The following is a 13,667-nucleotide window of genomic DNA, read 5'->3' on the forward strand; positions in this document are numbered from 1 at the left end:
ATTTCCATACAGAGTCTCAAAATCATAGATATCTTCATACCGCAGTAAGAATACATGAAGCGATTTACATACTGCAGGCAGGCTGGCCTTGTAGCTCAGTGGCAGAGCACTGGTCTTGTAAACCAGGGGTCATGAGTTCAAGCCTCATGAGGGCCTTTTTATATGTGAGTTTCTGTATGTTGTTTCCAAGTCATTCTTTCTAGGAGTCACACCTTGTCTTAAGTTTGCTTATTGACAAGCTTCCCTTTCCTGCTTTCATCGTATCAAGAAGACTTCATGAAAACCATTGAACCATAAACTATTGCCTCACCCCTTCCGATCGCCTGACAAACGCCATTCTCACCCGGCCGGGCAAGCCCTGCCGGGCAAAGCCAAATAAGCCATGCATATTTGAAGTTCCTTTGAAAGTCAGAGCGAGGACTATGCCCTCTGTTCCGACTGAGTCTGCATCCACAGAAAGGATGAAATAAGGATCTAGAAATTTCACCAAGGAGATGTCAACTTCATCCCCATTAAAATACTTTTCCTCCCAGATGCCCCGGCTCTTAGTCAAATGAGGTTAATCTTCAAAACCCCACCCCCACTAACCATAAATATCCGACTCTCCTGCTGTCCATTCAAATGATACAAGGTATCTTGTACATAGAGAGAATGTGAGAAAAAGCAGAATCGCTTCATAGATTTGGTGACCTTGGAAGGGTCGGCTGGATAAAGAAGTGAACCTGATTTCGGGAAAAGGAGTATCGTGATGGGGATGAGGAAAAGAGAACATGGACCACATTCACAAGTTAGAGAAATAAATGTAATAGGTTGAATGGTTTTAAAAACTTAACTTTGAGCATGAATTGTGTTTTTTAAACTGCAAAGAATTAAAAAATCAATGTGGTATTGGAGGCACAATCTGAGCAGAAAGCCCCATAAGCTGCTATGGTGCAACTCTTATGTTGACTAGAAACATTAATATGATGACGTTCTTCTTTTGATATGTCTTTCAGTTAAATTGTATTGTAAGTAGCTGATACAGCACTGTTTGCAGCTCCTCAGTATATGGTTATCCCGTGACAACAATGTTTTCATCATATTCATTATTCTACAAATGTATTTTTAAATGCACTGATGTGGTGTTTGCATGCTATGCAAGACGGCACTTCATGGAATGTTTATAAGGAGCATCGAATAGGATTGTGATATTTGCAACTGGAAGAGTCGGACACGCAGATCCTGAAAAGAAAAAGACTCTCTAGCAAGGGCCGTCTTTACCCTGAGTTTAATCTTTACTTTTAGTGAAATGGTTTATGAAAAACCAGTAAGTTGCTCCAGGTGAGGCTCGAACTCACAACCTTGGCATGCCTCAATGCAAGTACTGCTGTATAAGTACCGCGCGCTAACCGATTGCGCCACTGGAGCTCACTGTTCTCATATCTCCCCAGTTGAGCCATCTAGAGCTGACCAAGTGGATACTGGCACTGCTCCCTTATTCACTGTGCAAGATCGACTCACATGCTAGCATGTTATCATGACTATGAAAAACTACAGTCCTAATGGAACAGATTTGATAATTCTGTTATATCATGTGGTCTGTCTATTGAACACCACATACATTTGCCAGTTCTGACACAGTCTAGGAGAAACTTATGATTATTTGTAATTAGCACATTGTAAGAATTTCCTAAAAAATGAAACATAGTCACCTAAGGCAGACGAGGTGGCCGAGTGGTTAAGGCGATGGACTGCTAATCCATTGTGCTCTGCACGCGTGGGTTCGAATCCCACCTTCGTCGGAACGCCATCAGACACTCTTTTGAAGGTGGGCATGTCTCGTAGTACAATTACACTCTCTTTCAAGACACAGCCATAATCCACTAGAAGGGCCCAACTGACTATTCCATTTTGGCAATTATGTCAAATTAAGGGAAGTGTTTTGTGCTTAATTGAAATTAGATCTTTCATGAAGTGTCCAGAGGATTGCCTTTCCCTCACTCCTGGCCTTCTAACCAGTTTGGATAGATAAACTGATAAGAAAGCAGCTCTTACTCCTAAAGTTTCAGCCATCTCAAGTGTATGACTGTTGACATATGTCTGCCCCACAGAGACAGATCACTTCTAATAAGTGAGTTCTCTATCTGTCACTGATTGCGGACATACTAACTAGAGCTATCAGTATGGTCATAAATGTGAATACTCTTATGTTCTCAAATCAAAATGGAGTTTTTCCTACTTCCAAGAAAAGTGTCTTAAGCATGCTCTTCAATTTGTGCACGCATGTAGACATTCAAATGCAACTGCATTTCCATACAGTCTCAAAATCATAGATATCTTCATACCGCAGTAAGAATACATGAAGCGATTTACATACTGCAGGTAGGCTGGCCTTGTAGCTCAGTGGCAGAGCACTGGTCTTGTAAACCAGGGGTCATGAGTTCAAGCCTCATCATGTGGAAAATTAGTACGATTTTGGTAAACATTATCTGCGCCATCTTGCCTTTTTCCGGATGCCACACTTTTGTCGTACACACCCGCCATCTTAGGTGCCTCGATCAGAACCACCCTCTGCACGCCACTGGCCCCCAGCATAGCCCATCACCCTCGCAAAGCCCGCGCACTGACAACCCCCCGCTCTCGCATGCCTTGGGTCATAAACCCCTCTCCAGCGCAGCTCTGCCTCGGAGCCCCATCCTGTTCCCGGCGCGACACCTCCCTTCATTCCTTTCACGGTCCCAGATCCTTTGATACAAAAACCCCTTTTCCTGTGCCCGTTTGTCTTCCTCGTTCCCAGGCCGACACTTAGCTCTACCGATACTGTTTATTGCCCCTCCCCGTACAGTAGAAAGCTTCCCCCATCAAAGGACCCCCGAATTGATCAAAGCCCCCCACCCTATGAGATCCGATCAAACCCCCACATTCCGTGAATCGGCGGAATGTCCAGCTGCGCGATAATCATCACCTGTTGTGACCTGGGTGGGGACTTCAACTGTAAATGTGTGTGGGAACGGGCTTGGAGCGGGGATTCCGAGAATGTCTTTCCGTACATCAAAGTATCGCCAAGAATGTGTTATATGTAATAAAGCAGTAAACCAGTATATAAAAGGCCAGGCCACAGAAATGCAGTTAGAGCACCTCATGACGATACCTGCTGTCTAACTGATGTGTTCTCCTCCGGAGAGAATAAACCTTGTTTCCTGCCTTCCCGTCTCCAGCGCCTGCCTCTTCATTGATTAATAATTTGTGGGTTACAGAGGCGATACCGCCGGGCAAAAATGTGGATTGCCCCCTGACCTTAGTTTTTACAATTGGCGTCCCAAGCGTGGGGCCCATCAGCGACTCGTGCATCCAGTGGGAGAGGTCCTGACGACAGAGTGAACGACTGCAACGATCGGGAGAGCTCTTGCCCAATAGACCCTCGTCTGGCAGCCGATCATCCGAACTTCACTAGTTCCGAACAGACCTCTCTCGAGTGATCTACGGTCCTGACTGGGAACCATTAGAAGTGCTGCGAGGAATACGAGGAAAAGAGGACGATCGGGCGCTGGATTCGGAAGGCAAGAAGCTGTCCATACGGTCCGGGTAAGGTCGTGTAAACACGACAAACTGCAAAATAATTGTTTTGATTGTTCAGAAAATACTAGTATTACTCTTTGTTGACCTATTTGGAGATTCACTGTCTGCACACGGAGAAACAGTAGGCTCTTTCCCTTTTGCAAACAGTGAAGGATAGGTAACGCAGCCGTCGTGCCTATTTTTCTCCCACACTGATTAATTATTTATTTTAACGGACGCTGATTAACTGTTTTTGACCCCGAGCTACTGTTCGCGGATTGTTTTCTGGAGGTTCTCTGTCTACAAACAGGAAAGAACAGGTTCCCCTTTGCAGATAGCGAAAGGGTAGAGGACGCAGACCTTTGCGGATCTACTTACTCTCCCCACTGATCATTTATTTATTTATTGTTTTGTTATTGGTTCATGAGGTATTCACTGCCTGCAAACAATGTAGAATAGAAATATTCTGTCTAGTCTTTGCACACAGTGATAAGATAGGCAGTGCTGACTTTTTGTCCCTCGTTGCGAGCCGTCATGTCTGTCTTCTCCCCACTTATTGATAGCTGGTTCAGCCTGGACCGTTTATTAGAGGTGGATCATCTAGCTCCGCTGGAAGGCACCCCTAATAAAGACATGTTCATAAACTATGGATTAGTTACCATAGCCTATAATAAATTGTGGCACAGGTATACCAAAGAAAGTCAAGACAAACAGTGGCCACTGGTAGGATCCTTCGACCTTGATAAAATAGAAACGTTAGAAATAGCCCTTCGTAATAATAAGACAACGCCTATTATGCTCGACAGTCTCGGTATGTGGCGCAAAGAAGCAATGCAACGAAAGAAAAGAGACGAGGACAGAGCAGGTAGAGGGATATATCAACAGGACAACCCCTGGACACCACGACCCGAAAGTTATCCCCCGACACTACGCACAGGACGGCCAGACTTAGGACAAAACCAATGTGCTTTTTGTAAATACGTCGGGCACTGGAAAGCCCAATGCCCGACTTTACTGAGCGAGGGTAGGAACAGAGGATCGACAGGAATAACAGTCCGGAAGAAAGGGAAAAAGTGCGAGACAAAGAAGAATCAGACTGGCATGGTCAGCCCAGATAGAACCGCCACGTTTGATTATGCCCGATGGCACAGATTTCGCCAGACTGATTTCAGTGACATGCTCGAGTTTTCATAGATCGGACAATGATAAGACGGGAACCCAGTCTAGCTCTAAATTAACAGACAGAAAGAGATAATTATGGCCAATAACTGTTTTATATTTGTCTTTGGGTCTTTGTGTGTCATACTTGTACTGTCTCCCCGTCTGAGTTTCGTGTGTACGTGAGGCATGAATCTACGTCATCCCTCTGCCTGTGTTTTCGTGTTACTTAACCTCTGTTAATAGAAACTTTAGCATGAAACAACCTGGAAAGAAAGTAATGGGAAACGAAATCAGTAGGCCACTGATGAACACGAACTTTTATTTAACATAACAAGCAAAAAACAATAACAATACAAGATCGGTAAAAAAAAACTGTAGAAAATAACAGTCAGCAGAACACCCCCCCATTCTGGAACCTTCCAAAGTAGGGCAGGGTTACGGCTACGCCCAACCGGCGGCAACCCATATAAGGCGGGTCCTGCTGCCAACACTTGGCCAGGAAATCTTAACATATGGGGGAGCCAGAGGAGAGGCAGGGGCCAGCGGTTCGGCCGCAGTGGCCCTTGAGAGTTGCAGGTAGTCCCGCCACATGTCCCCCGGCCCGGCCGCCAATGGCCAGGGACTGGGGCCAGCTGGATCCGGCTGCAGCCGATAACCCAAGGAACCTGTTCATGGGGCCAGAGCAAGGGGTGTCCGGCCGACATCCACCGGAGGCCCGGCCCAGAGAAGGAAGGGACACTTCGTTCATTTCCCCTCCGTAATGGCCGCAGCAGCACGCCAGGCGCCACTTCTATCATGAACAATGGCTGCGACAACTCTGGGCGGCGGGATGTCCTGTACATACCTCCACGAAAATTAGTCCTGGTCGGGCTGGGAGGGAGAGGCGACGCGGACGAGCCTCTCCCACCTCCACAGGTAGGAGGCTTCCCAGCCCCAGTCCGGCCATCACAAATACCTCCGCAGAAATTTGTCCAAGTTGGGCTGGGAGGGAGAGGCGACGCGGACGAGCCTCTCCCACATCCACAGGTAGGAGGCTTCCCAGGCCCGGCACCGAAATCCTCCAGCCGGGCGGCGCCAATACTTGCGCAGCACCGAACATGCAACGGTGCCCAATACTTGCGCAGCACCGAACATGCAATGGCTGCACCGATACTTGTGCAGCACCGAATGTGCGCCGCAGGTGGCCGTACTTCTGTAGCACTGAACATGGGACTTGCAGAGCACGAGATGTGGAAAGACCATCGTGCAGGCCCATGAAAGAGAGCAGCATGGGGTGCACCGGGAGAGGGAGATGGTGCGAACGAGTCTTCCCCGCCCCCCCCCCCCAGGTGGGGGCGCCACAGCTGCACCCTAGATGAATGTCCTGCTCCTACGACACAGAGTTCCTTTTCTTTCACTCCAAAGGGTCTCTTACACTCTTGCAGGCTCGACGAAGGGCGGTCCCTGCGGGGCCTCAAAATGGCGTCTGAGCCCCTGGAAGGCGGGTCTGGGCCGCTAGAGTGACTTTGACCAGCAATATAACTCGGACGCTTGCCCACCAGGGCACGAGCCCCCACCTCCGACAGCATCTCCACAGCCTTGAAGATTCTACAAAAGTCCCCGGAGGAGCCCTCGGCCCCTGCAGTCTTCCGGTAAGGGACAACTGCCTTGATCGCTAAACTAAATAAGCATGACATAGCCACTCCTTCTGTTAGCATGAATTCTCGAACTGCCGAAAAGGACTCTGGTCCAAACTGCCGGTTGTAGGAAACATTTTTTCCTTGATGCTACTTCCGGACTAACCCGGCCCCGCCCAAAATGGCGCCGGTACCAATAGGAACTTACGAACACCTCGTGGTGTTCCTTCGCACTAATACAAAACTTGATGTTCCAAGACATATATATGATCCTTTGTACACTTGACAAGAAAGAAGGAGAGCTCACTCGACGAACATGTAAAAGGATCCCGTTAAAAATGTTGATTACAAATGTACGATGTATTATATTTTTTTTATTATAGCTGATGTATAACCTCGCTTATGACGCACGCACACGGTATGCATATAGGAAATCTGATTGCATCTAGTCTGACTATTATGAAATAAAATTCCCCCGATCCCCCAACCAATTGATCGACGTTTTAGTTTCCTACGAATGAATGAATAAACCTTTCCAATGTTTTTATTGCTGCAAAACAACCCCCCTACTGTACGCACTTTAGCCATTGCCGTGTCCGGCCAAGTACGACTGCACCCTCATAACCTACGTACTGAATGATTTTGCAAAATAAAGGTTTTCCAAACTATGAACAGGTATTGCATGCTTTTTAAAAAAAAAAATATATGGGATCAGCGGGAGAGTTTTTTTTTTTGTGCACCCTACTTTGTTCTCTCTTTAAGGTTATTAGAAGATGGTTGCCCAGCCCCGGATGAAGGATCGGATCTAAGACACGATACTCTGCCTTCAGATACGCGACTGACTCATGAACTCTCGCATGGAGAAAGACCTCGACTTCTGAGGATGGGTAAAACAAAACGGTATAAATGATGGAATATAAAAGATGGGTAAAATGACACGATGTAACTGATAGAATGTTATAAAAATGCGACACTTAAAGGTACTAGGGAACAGAGTCGACCGAAGAACTAATAAACCTTAGAACATCACAGCGTTGAAAGAGATTTAAGGACCCCGATAGCTAGATACATCTACCAACTAGATACCTCGCACTAGGTACCTCTGGTTTCCTTTTTAACGTTTCCCTACACCCGAACTGTAAGGGCACACTGCCCCCCCCCCGACTCCAGAAACCTTACCCCAGGGATTCTACCCCGAGGAGGAAAGACGAGTATGAGGTAAGTAAAGGACTCTTGAATCCATGTATTGGATATGCGCGAATGTTGTCTCCCTCCCTCCCCCTTTTTCCCTCCCTCTACAGGGTACATCAGAGATCACAACCGAGGTATGGCGAAGATCTGAAGCCTTGCCACGCCTGATACACGAAGCGAACTAACGCCGCAAGGTGGCGCCTAAGCACACCCACAAACTACTCATGTAGCAAACGAGCTAATAAATCGTATGATCTGATGGAAAATGATCACCCTTAATCCATGCTGCGTGAATGAACACATGTCACGTATGTCTGAAACTATGAGAGAATGTGTGTGTATGACTGAAGCGTTGACTCAGCTGGTCACAGGACCGAGAATGCAAGAAGTGCGACACAGTGGTGCCCTTTTTTTTTCCTTTTTCTCAAAGCATGTCCCCTCTACCCTGTCTAATGTTTGCCCGTCTTGAACCGCATGCTTTCAAAATACTAACACAGACCCGCGATGTCTCGTGTCGAGTAATGCGCTGAATAGCCTATCTTAATACACGGCCGCTCCCTATGTTGCACGTGTACTATCTAGCCTATTGTTGCACATCTCTCTCTCTCTCTCTATCTCTCTCTCTCTCTCTCTCTCTCTCTCTCTCTCTCTCTCTCTCTCTCTCTCCCCTCCACACTCTCGCTCTTCCGAATGACTAGCACCGAAATTGGCAAACCGCCACCCCTAGCATATCACCCAATTGGCTCCAAATACCGCCAGTATTTGCACAAAACTTGTCTTTAATGAAATCACCCTGACGCTGTGTCACTACCTCTCCTTTCTGCTACCATAAGGGAAAGGACAGGTAAGACGACTGAGGTTCCCCAATCTGACCCGAAGTAAGGGAACTACATGTCAGCGGCTCCTGTGTTATAAAAAGATGCCTCAGATAACGCGACCTTCCCCGTCCCGAATTGTCGCAATACCCAAGCAGAAAAGGTGATCGAAACATCCTCATGTTCCCGGAACGCCCCTGTTCCGTATCAGCTGCTCCAGATGAGAGTTATAAAACTGTCCCTCACCCCCGGTTGTAAGAGATGGGTCGATTTACGCCCTTACCACAGTTTCTATGTCCCTAGCTGTTTCTCGTAAGACCCCTGTCTTTTCTAATTAAACGGTCAGGCCATAAGAGGCTATGTAGGAACCAGAATGATGTTTACAAAGTTAAAGATTAGACCGAAGTGAAGAAATCATTGCAATGAACCCTGTTGAAAGCGAAAATGTTTAGTTGAAAGGCAGGATGCGTTGATAAGAATGAAAAATGTTTAGCCTATGTTCGTCCCTCAGCAAGATACCTATTAGTACCATGTTGATAGCTCACAGTACCCTTTGTAAATATAAAACCCTAGAGAACGGTATAGCTTTATAAGGCTCGTATCACGAAGGTGGGTCTCCATCAGAAGAACTGTCGTAACTGTAATCCTGCACCACGACCAACAAACACCAAAGAAATAGTTGTGAAGGAAAGTCATAGTAAATCCAGCAGGCCCCTCATCAATCATTTATCTGTTAGTTGTGAACCCTAATATAACAGACGTTTTTCATTTTTGCCTGGAGCTGGGAGAGAAATAGACTTATGTGATTACCTTCCTCTGCCAATTCTCTAAAGACTGTCTTTTCAAACTCATTTAAGGGTACGGCTGTCGGAGGAAAGAAGGACCGGATGTGGGAGCACGTGGCCTGACTACAGACTATGGAACACCTGCGACATTGGCCAAGGCGAGACCGCGACAGTAAGGAGCTGCAGGACGAGGCACTGTTTTCGACAAAATGAGAAGAAAGGGCTGACCTGATGCCCCTGCTCGATGTCCAGTGTTTGCCGACAAGTCCCCGCTCTCTGAACTCGGTCATGAGCCCGCCTATCTGAAATTTTCCGTCCCCCTAGTCTGTTCCCGATCTGGCCCTGCTCCATCCCCCTTTTTTCTCCGACCTACCCTAAAGGACTGCTCACACGCACCCTTCTTCCATCTGAACTTTTTGACAATCACCTCAAAGGACAGGGCGAAAAGGACCTTTCTGACCAGAAATGCGAGGGAAAGGTCGTGCCCTGCAACGCGGGACCTAGAATAGAGCTGGACCCGTAGCTCCACCGCCGGTGCTCCACAGCGCCACCAAAAGACGACAAAGAATACTGAGAACTCATTAACTTCGAACATTTGACACCCTCAATCATCGTTTCCGCTACGCCTCATTTCTCTCCCAGCCACCATTGTATTGATTATGCTCCAATCCAAATCTGATCAGAACTTGTATATGTAATAACCTATCAGTTCACATTATGAAATGTACTCACTGCTCTCGCTACAGAATCGTTTTTGTATTGCATTACTATGACTTTCCTGCGAACATGTTTTTCAATAGGCCCGCCTCCCAAGATGGAAAATTTTAAATGTACTGTTTATAGCTCCTTCACCTGGGTTCCTACTTTTTACTTATGATCGCCACAATAGACATGAATAGGAAATAGGCCAGCAAGATGTCTTGGATATGTTAAAGGGAGGACTGTGGAAAATTAGTACGATTTTGGTAAACATTATCTGCGCCATCTTGCCTTTTTCCGGATGCCACACTTTTGTCGTACACACCCGCCATCTTAGGTGCCTCGATCAGAACCACCCTCTGCACGCCACTGGCCCCCAGCATAGCCCATCACCCTCGCAAAGCCCGCGCACTGACAACCCCCCGCTCTCGCATGCCTTGGGTCATAAACCCCTCTCCAGCGCAGCTCTGCCTCGGAGCCCCATCCTGTTCCCGGCGCGACACCTCCCTTCATTCCTTTCACGGTCCCAGATCCTTTGATACAAAAACCCCTTTTCCTGTGCCCGTTTGTCTTCCTCGTTCCCAGGCCGACACTTAGCTCTACCGATACTGTTTATTGCCCCTCCCCGTACAGTAGAAAGCTTCCCCCATCAAAGGACCCCCGAATTGATCAAAGCCCCCCACCCTATGAGATCCGATCAAACCCCCACATTCCGTGAATCGGCGGAATGTCCAGCTGCGCAATAATCATCACCTGTTGTGACCTGGGTGGGGACTTCAACTGTAAATGTGTGTGGGAACGGGCTTGGAGCGGGGATTCCGAGAATGTCTTTCCGTACATCAAAGTATCGCCAAGAATGTGTTATATGTAATAAAGCAGTAAACCAGTATATAAAAGGCCAGGCCACAGAAATGCAGTTAGAGCACCTCATGACGATACCTGCTGTCTAACTGATGTGTTCTCCTCCGGAGAGAATAAACCTTGTTTCCTGCCTTCCCGTCTCCAGCGCCTGCCTCTTCATTGATTAATAATTCGTGGGTTACAGAGGCGATACCGCTGGGCAAAAATGTCGATTGCCCCCTGACCTTAGTTTTTACAATCAGGGCCTTTTTATATGTGAGTTTCTGTATGTTGTTTCCAAGTCATTCTTTCTAGGAGTCACACATTGTCTTAAGTTTGCTTATTGACAAGCTTCCCTTTCCTGCTTTCATCGTATCAAGAAGACTTCATGAAAACCATTGAACCATAAACTATTGCCGAAAGCCTGACGAACGCCTGACAAACGCCATTCTCACCCCGCCGGGCAAAGCCAAATAAGCCATGCATATTTGTAGTTCCTTTGAAAGTCAAAGCGAGGACTATGACCTCTGTTCCGACTGTTGCATCCACAGAAAGGATGAAATAAGGATCTAGAAATTTCACCAAGGAGATGTGAACTTCATCCCCCTTAAAATACTTTTCCTCCCAGATGCCCCCGCTCTTAGTCAAATGAGGTTAATCTTCAAAACCCCACCCCCACTAACCATAAATATCCGACTCTCCTGCTGTCCATTCAAATGATACAAGGTATCTTGTACATAGAGAGAATGTGAGAAAAAGCAGAATCGCTTCATAGATTTGGTGACCTTGGAAGGGTCGGCTGGATAAAGAAGTGAACCTGATTTCGGGAAAAGGAGTATCGTGATGGGGATGAGGAAAAGAGAACATGGACCACATTCACAAGTTAGAGAAATAAATGTAATAGGTTGAATGGTTTTAAAAAGTCAACTTTGAGCATGAATTGTGTTTTTTAAACTGCAAAGAATTAAAAAATCAATGTGGTATTGGAGGCACAATCTGAGCAGAAAGCACCATAAGCTGCTATGGTGCAACTCTTATGTTGACCAGAAACATTAATATGATGACGTTCTTCTTTTGATATGTCTTTCAGTTAAATTGTATTGTAAGTAGCTGATACAGCACTGTTTGCAGCTCCTCAGTATATGGTTATCCCGTGACAACAATGTTTTCATCATATTTATTATTCTACAAATGTATTTTTAAATGCACTGATGTGGTGTTTGCATGCTATGCAAGACGGCACATCATGGAATGTTTATGAGGAGCATCAAATAGGATTGTGATATTTGCATCTGGAAGAGTCGGACACGCAGATCCTGAAAAGAAGTAAAGACTCTCTAGCAAGGGCCGTCTTTACCCTGAGTTTAATCTTTACTTTTAGTGAAATGGTTTATGAAAAACCAGTAAGCTGCTCCAGGTGAGGCTCGAACTCATAACCTCGGCATGCCTCAACGCAAGTACTGCTGTATAAGTACCGCGCACTAACCTATTGCGCCACTGGAGCTCACTGTTCTTATATCTCCCCAGTTGAGCCATCTAGAGCTGACCAAGTAGATACTGGCACTGCTCCCTTATTCACTGTGCAAGATCGACTCACATGCTAGCATGTTATCATGACTATTAAAAACTACAGTCCTAATGGAACAGATTTGATAATTCTGCTATATCATGTGCTCGGTTGTATGATTTTACAACGCATTCCGTTGTAACGCATGCCTTTACCACGCATGCGTTACAACGGAATGCAGTCACCACGCACGTCCTTTACCACGAAAATATCTTTTACACGCATACTTTTACAATGATTTTCGTTGTAAAAGTATGCATGTAAATGGTATTTTCATGTTAACGGATTTTCACCCTTTAAATGTACTTTTTTAATTGATCTCTCTGCTAGAACACCCGCTCATTCCTCCTTACCTCTCCTCGTTTTTCCGTGGTGACGTTGTACGTCATTAACAGGAAGCGGAACGTTTTTCCGTTTCCTCTTTAGACGCTGATCTCCTTCACATCTTTTTTCTCAAACAAATATGCGTCTTTTTCTTTTTAAACCCACGCTTTTATTTTGTTGGGGGGAGACCCCACAAGCCCCCCCTTTGTTTTTTTTTTTACTTTACCACACATGCCTTTACTACGTTTTTCGTAGTAAAGGTATGCGTGGTAAAGGTTTCTCGTTGTAACCAGCATGCGTTGTAATGCATGCATGGTTATGGTGTGCGTGGAAACGGCCTCGTTGTAGTGGCCGTTTCCCATGTGCTCTGTCTATTGAACACCACATACATTTGCCAGTTCTGACACAGTCTAGGAGAAACTTATGATTATTTGTAATTAGCACATAGTAAGAATTTCCTAAAAAATGAAACATAGTCACCTAAGGCAGACGAGGTGGCCGAGTGGTTAAGGCGATGGACTGCTAATCCATTGTGCTCTGCACGAGTGGGTTCGAATCCCACCTTCATCGGAACACCATCAGACACTCTTTTGAAGGTGGGCATGTCTCGTAGTACAATTACACTCTCTTTCAAGACACAGCCATAATCCACTAGAAGGGCCCAACTGACTATTCCATTTTGGCCATTATGTCAAATTAAGGGAAGTGTTTTGTGCTTAATTGAAATTAGACCTTTCATGAAGTGTCCAGAGGATTGCCTTTCCCTCACTCCTGGCCTTCTAACCAGTTTGGATAGATAGACTGATAAGAAAGCAGCTCTTACTCCTAAAGTTTCAGCCATCTCAAGTGTATGACTGTTGACATATGTCTGCCCCACAGAGACAGATCACTTCTAATAAGTGAGTTCTCTATCTGTCACTGATTGCGGACATACTAATTTAGAGCTATCAGTATGGTCATAAATGTGAATACTCTTATGTTCTCAAATCAAAATGGAGTTTTTCCTACTTCCAAGAAAAGTTTCTTAAGCATGGTCTTCAATTTGTGCACGCATGTAGCCATTCAAATGCAACTGAAAAGGGGGGGCCCTCGGCCCCCCCGCACGCATGGCGGCGCGGCGACCGTCTCCCCC

The 13,667-nt window shown here is 46.1% G+C and overlaps 5 non-coding genes across 5 annotated transcripts; 3 read left to right on the forward strand and 2 right to left on the reverse strand.

Moving 5' to 3' along the window:
* The first annotated feature begins 84 nt into the window (after positions 1 to 84).
* Positions 85 to 156, forward strand: TRNAT-UGU (transfer RNA threonine (anticodon UGU)). Its single transcript has one exon. It is a non-coding gene; the product is annotated as a tRNA-Thr (tRNA).
* Positions 157 to 1,312: 1,156 nt separating this feature from the next.
* Positions 1,313 to 1,407, reverse strand: TRNAI-UAU (transfer RNA isoleucine (anticodon UAU)). Its single transcript has 2 exons — positions 1,370 to 1,407; positions 1,313 to 1,348 (listed from the first exon to the last, which is right to left on the reverse strand). It is a non-coding gene; the product is annotated as a tRNA-Ile (tRNA).
* A 292-nt stretch (positions 1,408 to 1,699) lies between these two features.
* TRNAS-GCU (transfer RNA serine (anticodon GCU)) lies at positions 1,700 to 1,781 on the forward strand. The gene has a single exon. It is a non-coding gene; the product is annotated as a tRNA-Ser (tRNA).
* A 10,272-nt stretch (positions 1,782 to 12,053) lies between these two features.
* TRNAI-UAU (transfer RNA isoleucine (anticodon UAU)) lies at positions 12,054 to 12,148 on the reverse strand. Its single transcript has 2 exons — positions 12,111 to 12,148; positions 12,054 to 12,089 (listed from the first exon to the last, which is right to left on the reverse strand). It is a non-coding gene; the product is annotated as a tRNA-Ile (tRNA).
* An 875-nt stretch (positions 12,149 to 13,023) lies between these two features.
* Positions 13,024 to 13,105, forward strand: TRNAS-GCU (transfer RNA serine (anticodon GCU)). Its single transcript has one exon. It is a non-coding gene; the product is annotated as a tRNA-Ser (tRNA).
* The last annotated feature ends 562 nt before the right edge of the window (positions 13,106 to 13,667 follow it).

This window comes from Lissotriton helveticus, chromosome 5_1 (assembly GCF_964261635.1).
Source record: "Lissotriton helveticus chromosome 5_1, aLisHel1.1, whole genome shotgun sequence".
In the NCBI taxonomy this organism is placed as follows: Eukaryota; Metazoa; Chordata; class Amphibia; order Caudata; family Salamandridae; genus Lissotriton; species Lissotriton helveticus.